At 45.5% G+C, this 27738-nt stretch overlaps 2 non-coding genes across 2 annotated transcripts; both read left to right on the top strand.

Moving 5' to 3' along the window:
• The first annotated feature begins 18728 nt into the window (after nt 1–18728).
• On the top strand, nt 18729–18800 carry trnae-uuc. The gene has a single exon. It is a non-coding gene; the product is annotated as a tRNA-Glu (tRNA).
• Nucleotides 18801–23219: 4419 nt separating this feature from the next.
• On the top strand, nt 23220–23291 carry trnad-guc. Its single transcript has one exon. It is a non-coding gene; the product is annotated as a tRNA-Asp (tRNA).
• Nucleotides 23292–27738: the final 4447 nt, after the last annotated feature.

Below are 27738 nucleotides of genomic sequence, written 5' to 3'. Positions count from 1 at the left end.
CTAACAGCAGTGCGGATGTGCCGAAAGAACATGGACTGGGTCATTTTAAGAATGCTGCCCATCACCACCTTTTGATGGAAATTAAGTCTGGCTCACAAAGACGAAGCAGAGAGTTTTTTTTTACCCCAGTTGGTTGTATGTGACGAGCGGCGTGCCTCAGGGTTCAGTGTGGGGGCCTCAACGTTTTACAAATGACTGAGATGAAGCCACTGAAAGAATGATTGCTTAATTTACTGTTGACACAAAGAAATCGGCAAGTATATTGTGTGGAGAAGGCAAGGAAGCTACAAAAGGGCATGGATAGACTATGCGAGTGGGCAGACATCTGGCAAATTGAGTATAATGTGGACAGTGACAAATTATCAACATTGGCAGGAACAATAAAAAGGAAACGTATTATTAAAATTACGAGAGATTTCAGAGCCCTGGTATTCAGAAGCAGGTGGAGTCCCAGTGCACGAATCATAAAAGGCTGTTATAAAGATACAGTAGGTAATGAGGAAAACTGATAAATGTTACCACTTATTGTGAAGGGAATTGATTGTAAATTGTTAAGATTATGTTTCAGTCATTGGTGGCATGAAATCTCGAGTATCGTGCCTGCCGTTAGGCTCCTTATTTAAGAATGAATATAAATATGTTCGAAGCAGCTCGGTGATGGCGTACCACACTAATTTCTGGAACGGGCGAGTTGCCTTACGAGGTAAGTTTGAAAATGTTAGGTTCGTAGGCATTGGAGTTTAAAATTCTCACAGGCGACTTGGTTGCAACCTTAAACAAACCGCGGGGCCTTCAAAAGTTTAAAAATAAGCAATCACTCATTTAAGGCAGAGGAGAGGAGAATCTTTTTCTCTGAGAGAAACGTGAGTCTCTGGAACTCCTCCTTAACATTAAGTTCGAAGCAGAATCTTTGAGTATTTTTCAGTTTGAGAGATAGATAATTCATTAAGAAGGGAGTGAAAGGTTATTGGGTTGGGCAGGAAAATGGGATTCAAGTTACAAGTAGATCAGCCATGAACTCACTGATTAGAGGAAAAGTATCGAGTGGCAGAGTGGCCTCATCCTGCTCTTAATTTGTATATTCGTGTAATATCATATGTATAAGAAAAATGCAGGTCAAGCGAGAGACACAAGTTCCATGAAACAACAGAAAATAATCATATTCCAACAGCTTGCCACGTGAATTATTTTTCCTCACATCACTTTTGCTTCGTTTACCAATTTATCAAATGTTTTCTGCCATTGTTTAACTCCACGTTCCTATCTATGTGTCAATATAATGCCGACAGTGCAGAAGGAGGTCGTTCGACCCATCGAGTCTACACCCAACCTACCAAGGAAGAACTATATAGGCCCATTCTTGCGCCCTATCCGCGTAACCCCACCTCACCTGCATATCTTTGGACACGGTCGGGCAATTGAACATGGCCAATCCACCTTACTTTCCAACATAATTTATGGAATTAGTTTCGAACTTGCTTTCAGATTCACCGTTCGAGGTCGAATCAGCTCTGAGTTAAAAAGAAACAAAATGCCTGCCCAATCGCTTTTATTCTGTTCCCAAGGAATTTGAATGGGCGATCTTCAGTTTTTCACATTCTTGCCAGAGTGAGTTCCTCCCTGCAAACTGCATATGGCACGTCATGTTCCGGTTGTTCACCTCCTAACCTCCCTCTTTCAGTTCCATCAGTTTGATGGTTGCCAGACGTGCCGAGATTCTGCAAGATTTTATTCATTGTTATTTTTTGCTGTCGCTTTCAGATGAAATGATTACTTTCGTTGAGTGGTAAGGAGACGACAGATTGTCGGAGATCCTTACTAGCAAACAGCTTTTTGGTTTCGTTTTGCCTTTTTTCATTCGTTCCTTGCATTGTAAAATTTAGGATTCACTATCGGTGTTAAGTTTGAGAAGAAAATAGAGACAGAGCAGGAGGTTTCAACGGTACATACATGGAGTAAATGAATACACCATCAGCTGTGAATTTATCGGAATTCAGCAGTTCACATCCCCAACTTGGGCGGTTAGTTGGCGGGTTCTATAATTTATCATCCCGTGTAATCTTCTTGAAAAAAACATGCGGCTGTCAATCCTACGTTTTCATATTGATCTGACCATAGTTTATTTGCTTTTTATTCACCCAGTTGCACTGATTAAAAGGCCTCATGAAACTCTTTCAGGTCTGTTATCATTCACTGGGCAAACACAGTCAGAACACCAGATTACATAATGCAAAGTCGGGCAGTGACAGGATAGAATGCAGTGGAAACGAGGAATACTGGAATAGAATTAATGCTCAGGGTCAACGGTAAACCACAACTTCGTCGTTGTGGATTTTACTGCCAGTGGGTGTGGCGCTCAATGCCCATCTCCTGGTACTCCTGCAGTGCTCTAATGAATTTCAAAGTCTCCTCGAGGAGGAGAGGCTTATCATTCATTGAGGTCTTTCACAGCCTTCCGACGAGACATGGATCCACCATTCTGACTGTAGACACTGCCTGGAATTGGTTAGAAATTGAATTGCAATTTCCAGTTTCAGTCTCATTTTGTATTTAATTTCAGATGGTAATTTGTTCCTAAAACCATACAATTCACAACTTCCATAGATACACGTTTAACGTATTCACTTGTTTCATTGCCCTGGAACTGAAGGGAACACTGAGATCCGAATGTATTCCCTCTGTGTTGTGACCGTTCCATGTCTCCATGCATACCGCTCCCTTTCCCCGTGGGTGACAAAGTCCCTTGTGAGATAATTGTTTGCTGACCTCCCAGCTAACACAGCCCTTCCAGGTGGTTAATTTTCCTCCCTTCCCGCTTATGTGTGCTTCAGACTTATTACTTTTCAAACTCTTCGCAGTTCCGTTAAAACGTTATGTTTTTTCCTCAGTGCGATTCGAAACGTTGGTTTATGATGGCAATGGAAGTTTAAATTAACTGAATTACAGGAATGCTGGCGGACGTTAGTCTCAGGAGTGATACTCCATTCCAATGTTTACTTCAACGAGTTTTCGACAGTTCCGCGTTCACAGCCTAAGTGTGCCAGTTTGCATTTTTCCGACTGGGAAAAGACATAAACAATGGGTCGCAAAAAAAGGACTTTGTGTCGATCAAGTGGAATGGACGTTTATTGGATTAATTAGGCGCAGGATGTTTATCAGTGCAACTCGATAATGAATATTTAGTTTTTCTGTTTCACCGCTATAAACTCTGTCGGGTTGTCCCCTTTCAGCAACCATGGCGGAAAACACGCTCGCACCTTCGGACCGCCGGCTGTATTTGCTCAATTAACATCATGTGTGAAAGATCATGCCGCCCGAGAGAGCTGGTGAACCCAGAGTTCAGTCCTGCTCTGGCCTTACTTTGTATTACTTGTATTAGGGGCAGCAGGGTAGCATGGTGGTTAGCATAAATGCTTCACAGCTCCAGGGTCCCAGGTTCGATTCCCGGCTGGGTCACTGTCTGTGTGGAGTCTGCACGTCCTCCCCCTGTGTGCGTGGGTTTCCTCCGGGTGCTCCGGTTTCCTCCCACAGTCCAAAGATGTGCGGGTTAGGTGGATTGGCCATGCTAAATTGCCCGTAGTGTCCTAATAAAAGTAAGGTTAAGGGGGGGGGTTGTTGGGTTACGGGTATAGGGTGGATACGTGGGTTTGAGTAGGGTGATCATGGCTCGGCACAACATTGAGGGCCGAAGGGCCTGTTCTGTGCTGTACTGTTCTATGTCTATGTTCTATGTACTTTTGGTGCTCAAATAGCAAGCAGTAGTGTTCGAGTGTCCGTTTCAAACGTCAGGAAGTGCTGCAGGAGAACGTTGATCGAGAGAATTGACGCCGGTTTTCGCACGGGAACTTCACAGGAATGTGAACCAATCAATGGACATAGGCAAAGGAGAGAACTGGAATACTGACCTCCAGACGAGAAAAAAATATGCGTTGGCGAAATGCAGATTGGGTCTGACAGAGATGAAGGCCTCAAAGTTGGAGTTTAATTTTGCTCTAATTTCTCAGTATTCTAGGTGAACTGAGTATTTGATTTGATTTATTATTTTCACATGTATTAGTATACAGTGAAAAGTATTGTTTGAAATGAAATGAAATGAAAATCGCTTATTGTCACGAGTAGGCTTCAAATGAAGTTACTGTGAAAAGCCCAATAGTCGCCACATTCCGGCGCCTGTTCAGGGAGGCTGTTACGGGAATCTAATCCTCTATCTAATCCTCTAATCATCTTGTATGCGTCAATTAAGTCACCTCTTGACCTTCTTCTGTCTAACGAAAACAGCCTTAAGTCCCTCAGCCTTTCCTCAAAAGATCTTCCTCCATACCAGGCAACATCCTGGTATATCTCCTCTGCACCCTTTCCAATGCTTCCACATCCTTCCACATCATGCAGCGACCAGAACTGCACACAATGCTCCAAATGTGGCCGCACCAGCGTTTTGTACAGCTGCAACATGACGCCATTGCTCCGAAACTCAATCCCTCTACCAAAAAAAGCTAACACACCTTACTCCTTCTTAATAACCCTATCAACCTGAGTGGTAACTTTCAGGGATCTACGTACATGGACACCGAGATCATTCTGCTCATCCAAACTACCAAGAATCTTACCATTAGCCCAGTACTCTGTCTTCTTGTTACTCCTTCCAAAATGAATCACCTCACACTTTACTGCATTAAACTCCATTTGCTACCTCTCAGCCCAGCTCTGCAGAAATCTATGTCCCTCTGTAACCTGCAACATCTTTCCGCACTCTCCACAACTCCACTGACTTTAGTGTCATCTGCAAATTTTTTCACCCATTCTTCTGCGCTCTCCTCCAGGTCATTTAAAAAAGTGACAAACAGCAGTCCCAAAACAGATCACTGTGGAAGACCACTAGTAACTTAACTCCAGGCGGAACATTTCCCATCAACCACCTTCTTACACTGTCTTCTTACACAAAGCCAATTTCTGATCCGAACTGCTAAATCACCCTGAATCCCATGCCTCCGTATTTTCTGCAATAGCCTACCGTGAGGAACCTTATCAAACGTTTTACTGAAATCCATACACACCACATCAACTGCTTTACTCTCGTCCGCCTGTTTGGTAACCTTCTCAAATAACTCAATAAGGTTTGTGAGGTACGCCTACCCTTTACAAAACCCTGTTAACTATCCCTAATCAAATTATTCCTTTCTAGATGATTATAAATCCTATCTCTTATAAAACTTTCAAAGACTTTGCCCACAACAGAAGTAAGGCTCACTGGTCTATAGTTACCGGGGTTGTCTCTACTCCCCTTCGTGAACAAGGGGACAACATTTGCTATCCTCCAATCTTCTGGCACGATTCCTGTAGACAATGACGATATAAAGATCAAAGTCAAAGGCTAAGCAATCTCCTCCCTAGCTTCCCAGAGAATCCTAGGATAAATCCCATCCGGCCCTGGGGACATATCTATTTTCACACTTTCCAGAATTGCTAACATTTCCTCCTTATGAACCTCAAGCCCTTCTGGTCTAGAAGCCTATATCTGAGTATTCTCCTTGACAACATTGTCTTTTTCTTGCGTGAATATTGACGAATAATATTTATTCAGCACCGCTCCTATCTCCTCGGAGTCCAAGCACAACTTCCCACTATTGTCCTTGACTGGCCCTACTTTTACCCTAGTCATTATTTTACTGACATACCTGTAGAAAGCTTTAGGGTTATCCTTGATCCTACCTGCCAAAGACTCCTCATGCCCCCTCCTGGCTCTTCTTAGCTCTCTTTGGTCCTTTCTAGTTAACATGTAACTCTCGAGCGCCCTAATTGAACCTTCACGTCTCATCTTGACATAAGCTTCCTTCTTCCTCTTGACAAGTGATTCAACTACTTTAGTAAACCACGGCTCTCTCGCTCGACCACTTCCTCCATGCCTGACAGGTACATACTTGTCAAGGACATGCAGTAGCTGTTCCTTGGACGAGCTCCACATTTCAATTGTGCCCATCCCCTGCAGTTTCCTTCCCCATCCTCTGCATCCTACGTGTTACCCCATCGCATCATAATTGCCTAACCCCCCCCCATCTATAACTGTTGCCCTGCGGTATATACCTATCCCTTTCCATCGCTACAGTAAACTTAACAGAATTGTGGTCACCATAACCAAAGTGCTCACCGACTCCAAATCTAGCACCTGTCCTGGTTCATTACCCAGTACCAAATCCAATGCGGCCTCGCCTCTTGTTAGCCTATCTATATATTGTGTCAGGAAACCCTCCTGCACACATTGGACAAAAACTGACCCATCAAAATTACTAGATCTATAGCGTTTCCAGACAATATTTGGAAATTTACTCCCCCGTAACAACTACCCTGTTACTTTCGCTCCTATCCAGAATCATCTTTGCAATCCTTTCCTCTACATCTCTGGAACTTTTCGGAGGCCTATAGAAAACTCCCAACGGGATCACCTCTCCTTTTCTGTTTCTAACCTCAGCCCATACTACCTCAGTAGACGAGTCCTCATCAAACGTCCTTTCTGCCACCGTAATACCGTCCTTGACTAACAATGCCACCCTCCCCCTCTTTTACCACCTTCCCTGAAATTACTGAAATATCTAATCCCTACCCTTCTGGATCGTACACAAGTCTCCTTTTTATTTATTTTTCTTTTTTTTCTATGTTTTGAATACCCAATTAATTTTCTCCAATTAAGGGGCAATTTAGCATGACCAATCCACCTAAACTGCACATCTTTGGGTTGTGTTGTTGAAACCCACGTAAACACGGGCAGAATGTGCAATCTACACATGGACAGTGACCCAGAGGCGGGATGTGAAACCGGGTTCTCAGCGCAGTAGGCAGCAGTGCTAACCACCTCCTTTTTATTTTTGACGAGGTTCACAATATCCCTTGTTATCCAAGACTCATTAAACCGCCTTAATTCTCTCGGGAACGACTTTCCTGAATCCTAACCAACAGTCGCTTGAAAGACTCCTGCATGACCGACGTTGATTTACCCTCCTATAGATGCAGCAATCCAAATTCTTCAATTCCTGTCTAATGCTATCACAATTTGCCATTCTGCAGTTTAGCACTTAAACGCCAAGGTTACCCTCATTCCTATCCAAAGGTATCCTAAAACTTACGGAATTGTGGTCACTACTCCCAAAATGTTCCCCTACTGAAACCTGAACTACCTGTCATTCCCCAATACTAGATCTAGTACTTCCCCTTCCCGTGTTGAACTATCTACATAATGCATTAAGAAGCCTTCCTGGATAGATCTTATAAACTCCGCACCATTCAAGCCCCGATCACTAATTGCCCCCCAGTCAATATATTCGGAAATTAAAATCCCCTACCACAACAACCCTGTTAATTTCGCACCAACCCAAAATATATCTACCTATCTGCTCCTCTATCTCTCGCTGACAGTTGGAGGGCTTGTAACAAACGGCCAACATTGTGATTACCCCCGTCCTGTTCCTAAACTCTACCCAGATTGCCTAATTGTATGAGCCCTCCGAGGTGTCCACCCGCCGTGTGTCTGCAATATTCTCCTTCACAGGTAATGCTACTCTCCCACCCCTTTTACACCCCTCTATCTCTCCTGAAGTATCTATATCCTCCATCGTTCATCTGCCAAACCTGCCCTTACTTTAACGGCGTTTCTGTGATAGACACAACATCATAATTCCAAGTTGTAAAACGTGCTCTAAGTTCATCTGCCTTCAAACCATTGCATCCGAACAGACAGGGTGATGCTGTCCTCTTATTTTTGTTCTCTATGTCCCATTCAGTTATTACACCTACTAAGCCAGTGCTCTGATTACCATCCCCTGCCTTACTTGTTTAAACCCTCCCGAGTTACTGTTGCAAACCTCCCAGCCAGGATGCACATTCATAATCGGCTTTGATGGTCTCTTGTTTAGGAACAGCCTTCAAGACAGCAATAGGTATTTTTAAAAAGTTACATGCATTTACAGCGAACAGTAAGAACCATTCATATCCTATAACGATATTTGTCTAAGTGTACACATATACACTGGTTCAAGGCGTCTTGATGTTCTCTTACTGATACATTTAGTTGTCAGAAACATGAAATACGTTGCAAAAATAACTACAAAGAACATGACCAAACCCTGTAACACTGAGGCTCCCAAGGTCCCTATCCACCCATTAGCCCAACCCCAAAGGGTGCTGGACTCGGGTTACTTGAGATTTTCAACCTCCTTCTGGATGTGTTTCGCCAAAATCAGTAATCTCTTTGGTATTCTCGAGAACATCAGTACAACAGTCTGATCCAATCAGAGAATATAGCCAAGAGCCATTCGATTTTGCAAGGCCGCAGTGCAGATAGCTAGCATTTCAGGAAAAATCGTGAACAGGGCTATGGAGGTGTCGTTAGCTACCTTTTAGATGGATTGTCATCTTATTAATCTGCCTGGCTACCTTGGCACCCCAATAAAAAGGAATGAACTGAGCAAGAAAACTATCACGTATAGCAATGGCACGTTTACTTCTTACCCTTGTTACCTCCAATAAAGAAGGGAAATGACGAATAGCGGGTATCACATAGCCCAGATAACATAATCCTGACTGAAAACGTGGAAGCCCAGGATAGACCATCTGGTTGTAAACAAAATATGCACCATTAAATGGTGTGAGTGGAAATCACGATACCTCCCCAACATTTTGGAAACATTGAAATCTTTGGCATACATGTTGGGCATACAAGGAAAAGTGTTATCATTTAACTCCTTGTGAGCCTCTGTGGGCTGGCCGTGGTCTGTAAAGCTGAAAGACAACCAAAAATCAAAATCGTGGCAAACATTTTACAGAAATTAATTTTAGCCATAATGATTATTTTAACAAGTGAGGCATGCATCCAGGACTTCTTTTCTTGGACCTTAACAGCTGCTGGGGTTACTTCGAAAGGACTCCAGCCCATGGTTCTGTTTGGTGTTGCTCTAATACTGCACACGACTAGCAGGACAGGCTTGAGGCGATGGCATTTCTTCTTGGTGATACTTGAATAATCGCCCTTTGAAGGTCTGGTTTGTCTGTTCCACTTGTCCTGAGGTTTGCGGGGGGTAAGGGCAATGTAACTTCCACTGGATATCCAATACTTTACAAACATCTTTGCAAACAGCACCTGCAAAGTGGGTTCCGTTGTCAGAGTCCATAAGAACTGTTACTCCCCATTTGAGCATAGAGGGCGGGTTCCTCCATTAGCCTTTGACGGAGAATCTGTTCCCACAGCAAAATTACGGTAGGCGCTGATTTGCCGTCAAATTGTGATTCCTCGTCACCTCAACAGCGATGTCGATGCATTCCGCAACACACGTCCAGTGGACAGCCCAGTGGACAGCATGTGCATGTAATTTTGAACAGAACCGGGTATTTTCCAGGGCCTCCGCGATACTCCGCCTCCAATGGGCTGAGTTACCAATGGCGCCGTTCACTTGTGCAGATAAAAATAGTGAAACCAGCATGGTGGCTGCTGAGGGAGAGAGAGAGGAGGGAGGATGCGGAGACGAGCGACTGCGGGGCCGCCCTGGACACTGGCTGTACAGGCTGGAGTGGTGGAGGTCCTGCAAGGTCCGGGAGAGGCGAATAGGTCGAGAGGCCGGGTGACCGCATCAGAACACGGTTGCAGACATCAGACATGGACCGCCATTACGCCGGCCTGGGCATCGACTGACCACCCAGCTTGGCTCCTGGATCTGCATTGTGACACCGGCCACATGGGTGCCCCCACCTCTCCCACCCTTCTCACCCACCGCATATCACCCCTTCACCACACCACCACCCCCTGTCCCAACCTCCTCTAACCAGCTGCCACTCACCAGCAACCCAACAAAGGCAACACTCAAAGTAGCCCCTGGCGAGGGACAGGTGACAGTGCCAGGGGTGCAGGGACAGGAGGGGGGAAGGGACATGAGGGGTGTATGGCAGTGTCATCCGGGGCCACCATGAAGCCTGGTGAACCTGATTGGGCGCGGGATATACACCCTGCTAACATATCGATATTTCACCCCCCTGCAGATAATTGATATTGGAATACAAACAGCAATGATATCCTTCCTGCTGGTCGCCGCAGCACTAAGGGATGCTCTGTGGTTATACATGTGGCGCTGCTTGAAGAGGAGGAGGACGCTGCAGCAGATGGCAGCAGCGGTGTGTGCAGCTGTGGGGCGGGCAGCATCAGTGCGTGCAGCAGAGGGGCAGTGGGCAGCCACACAGGAAGGAGAGCGAACCGCTCAGCAGGCCGAGGAGAAGTTGCCAAGGAGATGCCACATGAGGCCTCATGTGTACGGGCACAGCCTGTCATTGAAGGACCTGCCAGAGTGGGCAGGCAATCGAAGACTCCAACTGAGCAGAGAGACATTGCAACATATCTGCCAGATGATGGCACAACTGGCACTGCGGGGCTATCGGTAGGACACCTTCTCCCAGTGACCGTCAAGGTGGCGGTCACCTTGAAAGTTTACGCAGCGGGGTCCTCCCATGAACCTGTCTGGGATCTCACAGACCTCAGTGCACAGGTGCATCTGCAATGCCACGGAGGCCCTATATGCCAAGGTGGAGCAAAACATCTTTTTCAATGTGCAGTGAGCCCGCCAGGATGCTCGGGCAGCGGGCTTCACCACCATGGACGGAATGCCCCAATTCCACGGGGTGATCGACGTGATGCATGACCCCATACGAGCACCTGCAGATGACAGGCTGCAATACAGCAACTGACAGGGGTTCCACTCGATGAACTTGCAGTTGATATGTGACCATCAGCAGCGCATCATTCACCTCTCTGCTGGATACTCAGACAGTGTACATTACATCTTCATCCTGACACACCGATAACTCCTGACATGTTCAAGTGCCCCCCCCCCCCCACCTGCCCCGCTGAGAGGTTGCTCCTGGGTGACAGGTGTTATTCACTGTGGTTGTGGCTGCTCACGCCTATCTGGAGACCAGAGACTGACGCGGAGACCCGCAACCACAATGACCATACAGCGACCAGGGGCATGATCAAGCTGTGCTTCAGCCTCCTGAAGATGTGGTTTAGGTGCCTGGGCCACTCTGGAGGGGCTCGCCAGTATGATGCTGAGAAGGTTGGCCGCATAGTGGCGGCGTGCTACGACCTCCACAACAGCGCATAGCAGAGGACCAATGTGACATTGGTTTCGGCTCCCGTGGAGCATTTGAATTAGGTAAAGCATTATATGTTGACTGATTCTGTGGCTACTTTTGGTGATTTATTTTTCGAATGCTTTGGATTAATTATTTTTACTTTGAAATTAAGTGAATCTCCTCAGAAAGACTTACGGTTACGGCTAACTTCTTTCTCACTGTGCCGGTACGTCTTTTATTGGGAGTGGCCTATATTACCTCACAGACTGGCAGAGGCGGAGGCAAGGGATGAAGTTCTCCGATCAAATCCACTGTTTCGTGGACACACCTTTGTCGCATAGTTGTTGAGGGCCGTTGAACCGACTTCCGCCCGTGTCAGGAGCTCCTCCAGTATCCAACGTTTTAGTCTCCTATTCTGAATCAGAAGTCCTGATACTTCCATTTTAAGTTTCGCATTTTCCGACGCTTGCTCGCTTTTTCTTAAACGTAGCTCATTTTTCTCTAAATTCAGCTGAAATACTTCATGTTTACTTTCGCAACATCTTCGTCTAAATGTTCTAGCTTTTCGAGTTTGGGCTTTTAAAAAAAACTCTTCACGGTAATTGCTCCTTCTGTTTTTTTTAATGTCGCAATCATAGTTGGTACAGTACTTGCTATTGTCTCGTTTCCCCTTCGGAGCTGGCTCATGACAATCAGGGACCACTTGGTCCGGTTTTCATTTCTCCGACTGGTAGCTTTTCCCCAAACTTCCCTTATCTCATCCTTTGGAAGTATCATACTTTAACATTTTCTGTTCAATCTCTGTACTGGTCTTGGTCAAAACAAATCGCTGTTCTATGTAATGCTTTACCATTTGAAACATTTCTTCTGCAGATTTTCGGCTGCCATTTCAACACTGAAATAATATTTTTAAGTCGGGCCTCAAGCCGCAGACTATTCCTTTCGTCGAAAGGATCGCAATGTGCACCTATATTGCATTTACCCATTAAGTAGGAGTCCTTTAAGAAAACAACTAAACATATATTGCAGAATTAAATAACTCCTGGAAAATACTAATTCTGTAAAAGAATGAGTGAATTATTGAACCTTGACCATGACTGTCTACAGATACTAACAATGTTGCAAAGATGTGCCGTACAACCTTACTTCAAGAAGCAGTATGAAGGCACGTTCAACAGAATTGCAACAATCCAGTAACATAGTAAGGCTAGACAAGACACGAAGCAAAACTTTAATAGTGAGAGAGAATACATGGGAAGCTGTGCTGTCTCAGGGAAATAATAATTGACTTGGAATAAGAGATTAATGTCAAATTAACCAATCACCTGTTAAGTGATTGATACCTGCCTGAACGATTCGGGGGGTGGGGGGTGAATTAGAACCAATGAGATTGAAAAAGGGACTAAAACATAGATACGGATTTCCTTAAGAATATGATCGTATGATTGATTATTAGGAAAATTCTACCCTTCCAGAATTCTTGAAGCATCCGTAGAAATTATTTCTTTCAAGTATTTTCTTTACCTTTTTCTTATGTTAATGTTTCGATGATTTTTCGCTGTAGTCTGACGAGTTTATGTATTATTTTGATCCACGTTTTGATTCACTTCTTATGCAACTGTGTTAAGTAAATTCTGAGTAATAAGGTGTATTTTGGACAACTCTATCAACATTATTTTTGGAAGAAAAATTAGAAGATCCTCCATCTATAACGCCATATGATACATATACACCACCATCAGATGCTTGACTGTTACTGGGACTTGAGCCAATTTCAAAGCAGACGTGTTCATGAGACAAGTGTAGGAAGTCACCCAACTGTCAACGGTCCCAGAATTGAGGGTCTCCTAATTCGGTTCTGCTGATCTGCTACCCGAAGCCTCGGTGTGGTGTTCAGTCTCTTCTTCGTTGCCCTCCTGGCTGGCTCGCCAGATTGTATGATCTCTTAACTTATCTTCAAATAAAAGTCGATTGTCCGGTTGCTTGGTGTCGAAAATACAACTTTATTGCTAATTATTCACTGTAATGCACTTGCATATGAACTAAATCAAAAAGTTATAAACTAAGTATCAAACAATACATGAGTTGGTCAAATACATGGCAAAGGAAATCATTAATCATAAAGGCATAAAGAAACCACATTCAGAATTAACGAATAGGATAATTCAATAATTGGGGAAGGCAGGAAGTCGGGAGATCGACCTTGGCCCGGAGGTCTTACTTTATGGAAATCCTTATCGATAGTCGAATACCTGATTTACTCTCAATGTTTTCTAATTCTAAGCTGAGACCTGATTTGTTCAAATAGATCTGTTACATAGAGGACGATTTATTAATTAAACACTGGCCATTACTTATGATTGACTGGTATCCATCAGGAACAATTCAGTGTCTCCGTGTGCCACCTCATGAGAATAGGTTTCTCTCGCCACTTTTGTCCATAGACCTTGCTATAACTACTTATTTGATACATTCATACATTTGATACATTGATAAATGCACTGAAAGACAATGGTCTATTCATGATGTGGAATACTCGTTGAAACAATTTGTGAATAGCTACAGAAAAGACCCCAATGTTAAATAGTTGATTCCTTATTTGATACAATGAGTATCCTTTCACATTCATGGCATTTTGAATAATTCCACACTTTAGCAATTCACTGAATCAGTACATAAAACATCCGTAAACCAATGAATCAATAAATCAATAAACTATCATTCCTACATAGCAGATCAGTATCTAAAGTTAAAGCACATGGGATTATGGGTAGTGCCTTGAGATGGATAAAAAGCTGATTAGCAGACAGGAAGCAAAACGTTGGAATAAATGGGGCTTTTTCTGATTGGCAGGGAGTGACTCGTGAGGTACCAGAGAGATTTATGCTAGAACCCCAACTGTTCACATTATATGTTAATAATTTGGAGGAGGGAACTAAATGTATGATCTCCAAATTTCCAGATGACGCAAAGTTGGGTGGGAGTGTGATCTGTCAGGAGGATGTAGAGATGCTCCAGGCCGAGTGAGTGATCACATGTATTGAAGATGAAGTATAATGTGGACAAATATGAGGTATTCCACTTCGTTAACAAAAATAGGAAGGCATATTATTATTTGAATAGGTGTAAATTGAGATATATGGATACTCAACGAGTATGCTATCCTTGGTGTCCTCGTGCATCAGTCACATAAATTAAGCTTGTAGGTACAGCAGGCAGTAAAGAAGGCAAATCGTATGTTGGCTTTCATGACGAGAGGTTTTGAGTATAGGAATGGAGACGTTTTACTGCAATTGTACAGGGCATTGGTGAGGCCACCACTCGACTTTTCTGTGCAGCTCTGGTGCCCTTATCCGAGGAAGGATGTTTTTGCTATGGAGTGGGTGAAGCAAATGTTTACCTGGCTGATTCCAGGGATTTCCGCCACATGAGGAGACTAAATCAGTTAGGATTATATTCATTGGAGTTTAGGAGAGTGAGAGGAGATCTCACAGAAATGAAAAAAACTTCCAACAGGATTACATAAAACAGATTCAGAAAGAATATTACCGTGGCGGAGGGAGTCGAGAACTAGGGGTCATAGTTTGAGCATAAGGGGTAAACCTTTTAGGAATGAGGTGAGGAGAAATGTCTTCACCAAGATAGCGGTGAATACAAAGAACAAATAACAAATAAAAGTACAGAATAGGAACAGACACTTAGGCCTTCCAAACCTGCACCGACCATGCTGCCCACCTAAGAAAAGCTTCTACAATTCCTGGGTCCGTATCCCTCTATTCCCATTCTATACATGTAATTGTCAAGACGCCCCTTAAACGTCACGAGCGTATCTGTGGAAGTCGTTATCACAGAAAGTAGTTGAGGCCAAAATGTGTAATTTCAAGAAGAAAGTAGATATAGCTCCTGGAGCTAAAGGGATCATGGAATATGGGAGAGCACGGTGTTGAACTTGATGATCAACCATGACCATAGTAAAAGGTGGAGCAGGCTCGATGGACCGAATGGCCTCCCCTGCTCCTTTTGTCTATGTTTCTATGTTTTTATAAGGTGAATTCGATTGACTGGAATTAAGACAGCTGAACGAATGCTATGTTTGGTGATACCTTACCATTGTATGTGACGCTGTGCTGTTCTGTTGGCGTGGCTGACACCTAAGAGATTGCGTGAAACCTCGAATGCATATACAATTCCAGAAGAGAGGAATTCTGAAAGCATAGGTAAACATTGTGGTCGTGAAAACAGGCTGGTACGATACGTGGCCAGTATCATAAACTACCACATGAGGCCATGGCTGAAATGATAATGTATGTCTGCAACAGCACGCAAGTCAACAAATAAACTCAGCTTTGACAACGAGTCATTGGACTCGAAACGTTAGTTATTTTCTCTCCCTACAGATGATGCCAGACTTGTAAGATTTTCCAGCATTTTCTCTTTCTTTTCAGATTCCCGCATCTGCAATAATTTGTGTTTATTCAGACATAAACTCATTATTGCTATCTGGACTGTGAGATTACCCACTCACGTTTACTCAAAAGAACACGACCATGCTGTGAATATGCAACAAATTTCCAGACATACCTGATCAAATTTGCAGCAGGACAAAAGGGTCTGTATTGTATCACCCTGGACAAACAGGAGTGCCTGTTTCTGCCATTAATGAGTTGGGTCTGGATGGGACAATGGAACTCCGATCAGTTGTGGGCGTATATCAACAACTCAATGCTAACGGACAGTATGAAGGAAGTTACATTGGAACAGATCTTCAGCAAAAAAATGTGAGTCGCCACGCACACCATCGGGTTTTGAAGCTTCGAGAAGGCATCCACATCGAGTGATCATGGCCTGCACACCTCCTTCACTAAGTGTGGGTAATACCTAGAGCTCAGATGTGAGATATTGTTTTGTTTATTTGCAGGATATGGACTTCGCTGGTTAGGCCACGATTTATTGTCCATCCCAAGTTGCCCTTCAGAGCGTGGTGGTGAGCTGCCTTCTTGAAACGCGGCAGTCGTTCAGGTGTAGGTACACCCACTGTGCTTTTACGGAGGGGGTTCCAGGATATTGCCCCAGTGACAATGCAAAACGGCGATATATTTCCAAGTCAAGGTGCTGAGTGACTTGGAGGGAACCCCCAGGTGGTGTGGTGTCCATGTATCTGCGGCCCTTGTACTTGTTGATGGTTGTGGTCGTGGGTTTGGAAGGTGTTGTCTGAGGAACATTTGTGAGTTAGTGCAGTGCATCTTGTAGATGGTACACATGGCTGACACTGTTGGTCGGTGGTGGAGGGTTTGAATGCTTGTGGAAGGGAAAACAATCAAACGTATGGTGTTCTGAATGGCGGTGAGCTTCTGAGTGCTGTTGGAACTGCACTCATCCAGGCAGTTGGAGAGTATTCAATTACACTCCTGACTTGTGCCTGGTAGATGGTGGACAACCTTTGGAAGAGGGGTGAGGGGTGGGGGTTGGGTTGGTGGGGTGGAGGGGGGGAGGTGGGTGGGGGGGATGGGGGTCAGATGAGTTACGTGCCGTAGTAATCCGAGCATTTGAGCTGCCCTGGTAGCCACAGTATTAATGTCGCTAGTCCAGTTCAGTTTCTGATCAATGGTAACAGCCAGGATTTTATTGTGGGGAATTCAGCGATGGTCGTGTCATTGAACGCCAAGGGGCGCTGCTTGGATCATCTCTTGCAGGAGATGGTGATTGCCGCTTATGTAACTTGCCGCATGTCAGCCCAAGACAGGATATTGTCAGGGTCTTGCTGCATTTGAACATGGACTGGAATTGCGAATGGTGCTGTACATTGTGCAGTCATCCACAACATCCCCACTTCTGACCTTATGATGGAAGGGAGGTCATTGATGAAGAACCTGAAGGTGGTTGGGCCTAGCACATTACCCTGAGGATCTCCTGCAGTGATGCTCTGGAGTAGAGATGAATGTCCTCCAGCCACCACAACCATCCTCCTTTGAGCCAGCTATGACTCCAACCGGCAGTGTTTTCCTCCTGATTCCCATTGACACCAGGTTAGCTAGAGCGCCTTGATATTATACTGGGACAAATGATGCCTTGATGTCAAGGGCAGGCACTGTCACCTCACCTCTGGCATTCAGCTCTTTTGTCCACGTTGGAACCAAGTCTGCAGTGAGGTCAGGAGCTGAGTGACACTGGCGAAAACAAAGTTGAGCATCCGTGAGCAGGTTATTGCTGATCATGTGCCACTTGATAGCACTGTGATGACTCGTTCCATCACTTCCCTGATGATGGAGAGTAGACTGATAGGGCAGTAATTGGCTGTGTTGAATTTGTCCTGTCTCTTGCATACAGGACATACCTTGACAATCTTCGTCATTACCGGGCAGATGCCAGTGTTGTAGCTGTACTCTAATAGCTTGGCTACTGGTACGGAAAGTTCTGGACCACAGGCCTCCAGGAATATGGCCGGGATATTGCCGGGATATCTCCCTCGGGCTGATCTGTTCCCTGTAAGAACACTATTCACGACGTCCTGTGCTGCTCTTGCTTATGTATTTGCTTTGTTTGGCCTCTTGTTCTGCACTGTAACCAATCATTGTTTGTCGTTGTACCATTTGTGAATGTACTCTCTCGATTATTCTTTTTTTGTCGACTTTGTACGTACTGCGTACGTTCCCTTGGCCGCAGAAGAATACTTTTCATTGTACTTTGGTACATGTGACAATAAATCAAATCATCTTCATATTGTCAGGGTCCATTGCATTTGCAGTATCCAGTGCCTTCTTGATTTCACATGGAGTGAATCGTATTGGCTGAAGACTGGCATCTGTGATGCTGGGAACCACAGGAGCAGACTGAGATAGATGGTCGACTCGACATTTCTGGCTGAAGATTGTTGTGAACGTCTCAGACTTGTCTTTTGCACATATGTGTTGGACTCCTCCATCGTTCAGGATGTGGAGCTGCCACCAGTGAATAATTTGCTTGTCCACCGCCATTCACGGCTGTCTGTGGCAGGACTACAGTGGTTCGATCTGATGCGTTTGTTGTGGAAAAACTTAGCTCTGTCAATTGCTTGCTGCTTCTGCTGTTTGGCATACATGTCGTCCATTGTTGTAGCTTCACCAGGTCGGCACCTCATTTTTCGGTACGCCTGATGTTGCTCCTGGCATGCTCTCCTGCACAATTCTTGAACCAGGCTTGGTCTCCTGGCTTGCTGTCAACGGTAGAGTAGGGGATATGCCGGGCCATGAAGTTGTCGATTGTGGTTGAATACAATTCTGCTGCTCATGTTGCCACAATTGTTTAATGCTGCCTCCCAGCAAACAATACTAGTCACTGGTGATACTTTCAAACGGATTGCGGGTGTATCGATGTAATCTCTGCGTACACATATTTTTTTTATTTTCAGTACAGTTGTGTGAGCCTGTATGGTGCATAAGTGTGTTGAGAAGAAATTGAAAAGTATGGGAGAAAGGAAAATGCTGGGCACAAATTATGTGATTTAAGTCAGATTCAGCTGAATAAATGACAGATTCATCTAAATAGATAATAAACCAGTATAGTTCAGAAATTAACAACCATACAAATACTGTTGACACAGATCTGCATAGTGTGAATGATCGCAAATCTACTTTTGCACGTTCTCCCTGGTGGTCTAGTGGTTAGGATTCGGCGCTTTCACCGCCGCGGCTCGGGTTCGATTCCCGGTCAGGGAAGCAACTGTTTTTCTTAAAAAGGTAATCACTCAGATCACAACTGGCGCTGGAAAATTATTTATTTCATCACTAGTTTATTTCAACGATCAGCATTCTGTTGTCATCTGATTCAAATATTTACCAAGTGATGAAGTTCATTTGCGCTTTCACGGGAAGCTCATGAATACTACGTGCAGCAGGCAGCTATCTTATTGGTCTCAGGTCAAGAGAGTGTAAAGGTGAAAGCTTTGCCCTTCCTCATTTGAATAATTATTCACGTTTCCAAGCCGCAAAGACACAAGGGGAAAATAAAATGTCAGATTCGTTAAACTGACAAAGGAGCCTTCAAATCTTCATGGTTCGGAAGAAGAGGCAGATTGAATTGTACACTTTAAGAGTAACTGATCAACCATGACCTACTCAAATGGCGGAGCATGTTCCATGGATCGAATGCTCTATTTCTGCTCCTATTTAGGATGTTAGTCTGCCCGTATGAATGTCTATAAGCAATGGCAGACATCTAAGGAGATATTTCATAATTCTTGGCGAAAATCTTCCTTTGACAAAGACGTACACGAATAGAAGGGGGAACACGCGACAGCTTTCTTTTTCATGTCGATATGCATCTGTGTATCGCTGTGCGTATTTTCCCGCTCCGTGTGTAAAGAGGTTCCGCTCTATATGTCTGTCTGAATCGCTGTGGGGATGTCCAGATGGGTGTGCCTACCTGTGTGTAAATCAGAGCACGTCTTTACGTCTGTCTATGTGACTGTGTTTGTACCTGCCGGCGTGTCAGTTTTACGTATCCATGTGTGTTTACCTATCTTTGCATATGTTTCTGCTCCTCAGATTATCTCACTGTTCTGAATGTGTCTTCGCATTTTAGAATCTACCCGTTCTCTACACTCTATTGTACCTGGACCTTATAGTATACAAATAAAATTAGATGTGAGTTGCATGTTGTCTTTCAACAATGGCCAATAGAAAGTTAAATAGAGCGCCATCAAATAAATGTTTCACTGGAAGATGAATCATGATGTGTGCCGTCTGAAAGCTGAGAGTGCGTTTCTCGGAAAATCTGTGCTAAATATCTTCACCTATCAATTGGGAGACGGAGGTTAAATTGGACTTGGGTTCTACTCCGGTCTCTGGTGACAGTGGAGTTTCCAGTTTCTCCCCCTGGGTTTCCTTCGAATTCTCCGGTTTCATCCCACAATCCACAGCAGGTTAGGTGGATTGGCCATGCAAAATTGCCCCATAGTATCCAAGATGTTAGGGTGGGGTTATCGGGTTACAGAGATAGGGTGGAGGCGTGGGCTTAATTGGGATGCTGCTTCCAAGTGTGGGTGCACACTCGATGGGCCGACAAGGGCAATGTAATGGTAATTTTTCTGCTGCAGGTTATAAATATTCTCATTGGAAACGCAGAATATAAACCATGTTGCTTCCAGAGCTTTCAAAGAGTCATAGATATCTACAACACAGAAAGCGATCCTTTGGTCCATCATCTCTACACCGGGCATCAAGTGCCTCGATATTGGAATCCCATTTCGACCACTTGGCCTCAGGTCATGCACGTGTTACAAGAGCTCATCGAAATGCTTCTTAAATATAATGAGGGTATTAGCCTTTACCAGCTTTCCAGGCAGTGAGTTCCAGATTCCAATGAGAATATTTATAAACTGCTGCGTTTCCAATGAGAATATTTATAAACTGCTGCAGAAAAAGTTCCAGATTCCAATCACCCACTGGGTGAAAGTGTTTTTTCCTGAAACCATTTCTGAATCTCCTGCCACCGAGCTTAAACCAAGCCACCCCCCCCCCCCCCCCCCCGCCCCTACGTTTCCTATCTACCCCAGCTAAGTACACCATTATTTTGCCAGCTAAGATAAAGGTAAAGTCTCCATAATGCCAGAATCATAGGATTTACAGTGAAGAAGGAGGCATTCAGCCCACCGAATCTGAACCGGTCCTTGGAAAGAGCACCCTACCTAAACCCATCCTCCACCCTGTCCCCGTAACCCAGTAAACCCAACTAACATTTTTGTTTCCAATAATCTACCTATAATGTTAGGCTGACTGGACTTTAATTACCCACATTTTCCCTTAAATTCTTGGTCAATGGCAGCGCATTTTCCGTCCTGAAATCCTCCTTCTCTTTTGACGAGAGAAGATTTGAAAATTAACATAAAAGACCTTGAAATATCATCGCTTGCCTCGCACAGCAGCCTCTGATACATTTAATCTTGGCATGGGGGTTCAGCATTTCTGAGCCCACTATAACCGGTATCCCCACCCTCTCAATGCTAATCTGTTGAACTATATCAAAGTCCCGCCTCTGCTTTCTAGACTGATGTTGTCTTTCTTGTCTATGGTGAAAACAAATGCAAAATACTCATTTAATATCCCATGTCCATTTTCCGGGTACGCACACAGATTGCCACTTTGTCCCTTAGGGGGTATATTATATTCCTCTTTCCCTGATCACACACATTGAGATGCTCCTCATTTTCCCTGACTTTGTTATTTCATGCCAACTCTTCGCTCTCCTAATTTCATTTTAAATTCTCCCTCCTGAAATATTTAACCATCTCGGGCATCCATTGTTTTGAGACCCAGTCTCTATAATAAGCCTCCATTATTTTCCTTATCTAATCCTGTATATCACTTGACATGCAGGGTTAGGTGGACTGTTTGGTCCCACCCTTTACCTTGAACCGGCCTTCAAGGCTTTGTACTGTTTCCTTTTTGAATGACTCCCGGACTTTTATGTGGATCCTCCGAGACGTACCGGCTCCGCTTCCGCTCTGCCAATATCTTTTTTCACGCAAATAAAACCAGCCTTCCCCAAATGAGAACGTTTATTTACGACCCATCTTCGCCCCTTTCCTTAATTAATTTAAATCTGACAAGGTTATGGTCCCTATAACCGAAATGCTCCCCCACTGATACTTCTCTGATCTGCCAGGCTTCATTCCTGAAAATTAAGTCAATTATCACCCCTCTGTTGTCGGATTTTCTGGGTGTTGTCTCAACATCCTGTCCTGGATGCATTTAAAAATTCCGCCCTCTGAAATCCTTTCATGTTTTGCTGATCCCAATTAATATTGGAGAAGTTGAAATTCCCCACTCTCATTACGATATTACATTTGCACTTCTCTGAAATGTGTCTCTATATCTGCTCCTTTATCTCTCCCTGACTGCTGGAGGGTCTATTGTACACTCCCAGGAACGTGTTTGCCCGTTATTTCTGTTTATATGCTTAATCTATATGGGCTCAATTGAGTAGCTTGCTAAAATATCATCCCTCTTCACTGTGGTAACTGACACCTTGATCAACACTGCAAACCCCCCTCCTCTGTTACATCTACCATTGTCGACTGAAGATTCTATACCCGGGAATATGAGGCTGACAACTTGCCTTTCCCGTCATGTCTCTGTGCTGGCGATAGTAGCACAGTGGTTAGCAATGTGGCTTCACAACACCAAGGACTCCAGTTCGATACCTGGCTTTGGGTCGCTGTCTGCATGTTCTCCCCGTGTCTGTGCGGCGTTCCTCCTGGTTCTCTTTGCGTTGAAATAAGCACCATCTCGCCGTTCTACGCCTTAACATCTCTCTCTTTGCTCTGCCTTCCAGACTGAATTGTCTTTTCTTCTATATTTGGCTGTGCGTCACCCCCTACTGTACCTGCATACTGCAGACGAATCCCCTGCCAAATTAGATTAATCCCATCACCCTCGACCGCACGAAAAAATATTGGATTAAAGATTAGAAACGTTGGAAAACATTTTTAAAAGAACTTTAGAGTACCCAATTACTTTTTTCCAATGAAGGGGCAATTTAGTGTGGCCAATCCAACGACCCTGCGCATCTTTGGGTTGTGGGCAACGGCTGGAAACAGGATTCTTTCTTCCAGTGAGTAACAGAGGCTGGGATGAATCAGGTTTTAACTGGAGAAGCATTTTTAAAAAATAACAACTGTTGGCAATTGCGGAATCTGTATTTTATAAAAAGCTGGGTGATAATAGTTACAGAAATTAAGTTTCAATATTTTTACTTGATTCTGAGGGTGGTATTTTGGCATTTGCTGAATCTTAAACTTTAACTCTGGCATTCCAAAAGTGAGGAACTAAAACAAAATATTTCTCCACTGTCCGCTGTCGTTGGATATTGCTTGCCCTCCCATGTTTCTTCCAAAATGAACAGATTTGACGGAGCTGTGAACTTCCTCAGTGTATTAATGCATCCCTCGGTTTTTCACTGCTCCTCCACGTGTCTTAGTCTGTGTGTCAATTCGGCTGTGTGTCTCACTTAAACTGTTGTCCACAACAGAGATAATATTGTGTGACTGATAAAAGAACACGGCTGTTGCGACAAGTTATGTGCTATTCTGACATCGTAGCAGCTGTAGGATGTAGGCATTACTATCCTGCATTGCTTCCTCGTTAGTATAGTGGTCAGTATCCCCGCCTGTCACGCGGGAGACCGGGGTTCAATTCCCCGACGGGGAGTTTATAATAATTTTAAGATGGTGGATATTTTACTTGTCCTTGTGTAACCTTAAGAAGATGGAAAACTAATGCTCTAAGAAACTGCATTCTTCGGCGACATTTTTTCTTGGGCTTTGTTCTTTCAATTTATTCACATTTTATCTACTCCACAGCGGTCAGTAATCAGGCCGCGATGCTGAAAGTCTTCGGCACCGTGGCACTGTGTGAATCCTGCCGAGCATTGTGCCTCCTCTCTTCAAAAACAATGATGTGGAGATGCCGGCGTTGGACTGGGGTGAGCACAGTAAGAAGTCTTACAACACCAGGTTAAAGTCCAACAGGTTTGTTTCAAACACGAGCTTTCGGAGCACGGCTCCTTCTTCAGGTGAAACAAACCTGTTGGACTTTAACCTGGTGTTGTAAGACTTCTTACTGTTCAAAAACAATGATCACGTTCCCTTGAATCACAGAACTGTTGTGGTGCAGATGGAGGTCGGTTACCCAACGTGTCAGCACAAGCTTTTACGATGAGTTTTTGCACCGCTGCCTGCTCCCCACAATGTTCCGCATTTTTCCTTTTCTTATAGCAGTTCAATATGCGTTTGGAAGCTTCCGTTGAACATGCCCCCAGGACACTTTAAGAAAGTGCAACAAGGACACTGAGGGCATAGTCTCAGAATAAAGGGGCGCCAATTTAAGACTGAAATAAAGAGGAATGTATTCTCTCAGAGTCACAGTAACTTCACTGCAGTGTTAATGTAAGCCTACTTGTGACACTAATAAAAATTATTATAATTATTGTGAGTCTTTGGACCCCCTTGCTACAGAGAATCCTTGTGTATACTTGAGTCTAAGGTCGATAGGTTCTTGATCAGTCAGAGAATCAAGGGTTACGTGGAAATGTCAGGAAAGTGGACGTTAGAAATGTCATAATCCTATTGAAAGGCGGAGCAGGCTTGAGGGGCAGGACGGCCTACTTCAATTCCTTTTTCATGATGTTATAGACCGACAGAAACAACACCCCCCTCCCCCGCCTCCTCCAGATCCCCTCCATATTGCAACGCTCTCCTGATTGGAAGTCTATCTCTTTTCCTTCACTGCTGCTGGGCAATAATCCTGGAGGTTACTTGCTAACAGAACTTTGGTTGTACCGAAAAAAAAAACATGGAACTGGTCGGTTTAAGAATGCACTCATCACCACCTTATGATGGAAATTAAGATTGGCTGGCGAAGACGAAGCAGAGATTTGAGAGAATATTTTTTTCCAGTTGGTTGTATGTGATGAGCAGTGTGCCTCAGGCTTCAGTGGAGGGGCCTCAACATTTTACAAATGACTCAGATGAAGCCACTGAAAGAATGATTGCTAAATTTACTGTCGAAAGAAATCGGAAAGTAAATAGTGAAGAGAACACAAGGAAGCTACAAAAGGGCATAGTTAGACTCTGGGAAGGGCAAACATATGGCAAATGGAATATAATGTGGACAGTGAAAATTGTCAATATTGGCAGGATGAATAAAAAGGAAGCTTGTTATTAAGATGATAAGAAATTTCAGAGCCCTGGTATTCAGAAGGACGTGGAGTCCCAGTGCACGAATCATAAAAGGCTGTTATAAAGATACATCAGTTAATGAAGAAAATTAATAAATGTTATCATTTATTGTGAAGGGAATTGGTTGTAAATTGGCAAGGTTATGTTCAGTCGTTGGTGATACAAAATATTGATTATCGCGTATACTGTTAGTCTCCTTATTTAAGGACGAATATAAATGTGTTAGAAGCAGCTTAGTGATGGTTTACAACACAGATTTCTGGAACGGACGGGTTGCGTTACGAGGGAAAGGTTACCCCCATACCTGGTAGCGGCTCCGTCTGACATATGGGTGCCCAGCCCAACCGCCCACGCACCCCTCACCCCAACCCCTCACACCCTTGACCCCACAACCCAATCTCTCAACCCCCACCCCCTCACTCCACAAACCAACACCCCTCACCTCACACCGAGGACCACGGGTCCGATGATAACATTGACTTTCCAGCACTGCTATCGCCTACTCCCTCCACTATCTCAGAGACTAGCACCTTGGTTGACCAATTTAGTGAGGAGGCACCTGGGACACCGTGGTGTGCAGCGTACAGCCATCCCGGTACAGCAGGTGGAGGTAGGAGCATCCGAGAGGCCGGATGATCGGAGGGCAGCCTGGCCCCAGGAGCCAGCTTCAGCCCAGATGGGTCCCAGGCCCCTGGAATATCCATCCAAACCCGTAGTTTCAGTACAGTCAGAGACCCATGGACCAGAGGAGGGGAAGGCGATCGGCTTCCAGCGACTGCAGGCACAGGTGGAGTCGTTCAACCGCCTGCAGAAGCAGGGAGTTCTGCTGGCCAGGCCGAAACTGCAGTGGAGGCACAGGGGGCAAAGGTGTCGAGCATGGGTCAGGTTATGCAACGCCTGGGCTATTTGTGCAGGTGGGAGCCGGGGCTCAGGACAGTCTGCCCACTCACAGGCAATCATGTGCCAGAGACAGCTGCAGATTGCAGCGGCGCCCTTCAGCCTGGCCCAGTCACAGCAGGCCATGTCTGAGAGCATCAGCGCCATTGCCCAGGTGCTGGCCGGCATCGCACAGACAGAGGGCGATGGCGCAGTCCCAGATGGTGGTGGCACAGTCCCATAGATGGGTGGCACAGTCGCAGACAGGGATGGGCCACCATGTGCTTCGTGGCCGCTAAAAGTCAGAACCTGGTCGATACCAGAGCGGGCATCCAGGACTGGCAGGACCAGGTGTCGGGGAGGTGGGGTGGGCTCAGAGTTAGGCTCGACTCGTAACTCCGTCCCATGGAGATGCACGGGAGCCATCGGGCACCCCGAGAGCGGAAATGGTGCTGGGGCCCGTGCCGGTGACTCCTGCAGTGGTGGTGCCGGACTACCACAGCACTTCGGACTCCCAACCTCCTGTCCCTGGTGCATCAGGTTGGCAGAGCACAGAACAGGTTGGCACCACACCACCCGGGATGCCTGAAGAGCAGCCGGGCACATCCAGGCCGGGCTGCCCCAGGCGGTCTGCGCCAACGGGGACGCTCATCGCAGGGCAGGGGTCAAAACAGTCCACCTCCACCCCTGCTGTACCGTCCGGGGAATCACTAGGGCCTGTAAGGCCAGAAAGCTAGACACCAGTTAAGTTGGCACGGGTGCAGGGCACAGACTAGTTGTAGGGGCTACGGCACAGACTATATATTTGTTCACAATCAACACCTGTTAACAACTCTGAAAGCTGCCTCTGTGCTCTGACTGATGGGTGTGGGGGTGGGCGGTCAGTGCTGGCCACTGGAGTAGGAGCTGGGCGACTGGTGAGGCCCAGTGGCTGCACCGTGTAACTTCCCCCCCCCCCCGCAACTACCGACCGTCCCCATCACGCCGTCCCCAGCTACTTGACAGGGCCATGTGATGGACTCGCCAGCTCACTGCAGGGATCACCAAGGTGGGAAATTCTCCTGGGGACATGAGTCAGAAATTGTCTCACATCATGGAGCACAGAGCTCACCGCAGAGTTGGCTGTCATCATCCTGCATCCCATTGACCGATCCCACTGTCACTGTCAACCCAATGCTCCTAACTCATTGTCTCACAGGTGTATATATAATGGAGGTGGCTCGGTGGTGTGGGAGTAAAGGGTGCTCTGTGGTGTGGAAGATGAGGGTGTTCTGGGGTGTGGGAGTGAGGGTGGTCGGTGGTGAAGGGGTAGTATTGTGATGTCCGTACTCCTGCAGAGCAATACCCTCCCCCATCGCCAGTTGGTGAAATTTGCGTCGACTAAAGCATCCCGTGCTCCGTGTCCCTGCCGATGGCATACTGCGGCCTCCCGTGCATGGTCGCACCCCATGTCCTACCCATTGCCCCTTCACCCTCATTCTCCTCGTCTCACGAGGCCTGCCCTTACCCCTCCTCCTCCAGCATATCGCCCCAATGCTGTGCTATATTGTGCTGGACGCAGCAGACCACAACAATGCGGCTGACCCTCTTGACTCATACTGGCGGAAGCCTCCAGAACAGTCCAGGTACCTGAAGCACATCTTCAGCACCCCGAAGCATCTCTCGACCTACCCCTGTCACACAATGGTCATCATTGTATCGATTCTCCCCGTCGGTTTTTGGCCGCGTATAGGCGTCATCAGCCACGACTGCAATGGGTAACTGCTGTCGCTCAGCAACCAGCCCCACAGCCGGTGTGTCGGTGTCCCTCTAGCATGCTGGGGGTGAATGATTGCACCAACATGAATGAGTCATGCACACTGCCCGGGTACCGGGCGTGGGCTTGCTGGATCCTCATCTGCTGGTCACAGACCACCTGAATGTTCATTGAGTGGTACCCCCTTCCTGTTCATTAACATCGGCCTGTCAAACGCTGGTGGTTGTAGGGCAACATGCTCCCCTTCGATGACCCCCTGCACCAGGATCCCCGCTGCCCGGACATC

Source organism: Scyliorhinus canicula, chromosome 13 (genome assembly GCF_902713615.1).
Source record: "Scyliorhinus canicula chromosome 13, sScyCan1.1, whole genome shotgun sequence".
Lineage (NCBI taxonomy): Eukaryota > Metazoa > Chordata > Chondrichthyes > Carcharhiniformes > Scyliorhinidae > Scyliorhinus > Scyliorhinus canicula.
The sequence above is the reverse complement of the archived record's forward strand: the minus strand, read 5'-3'. Positions and strand labels throughout refer to the sequence as shown.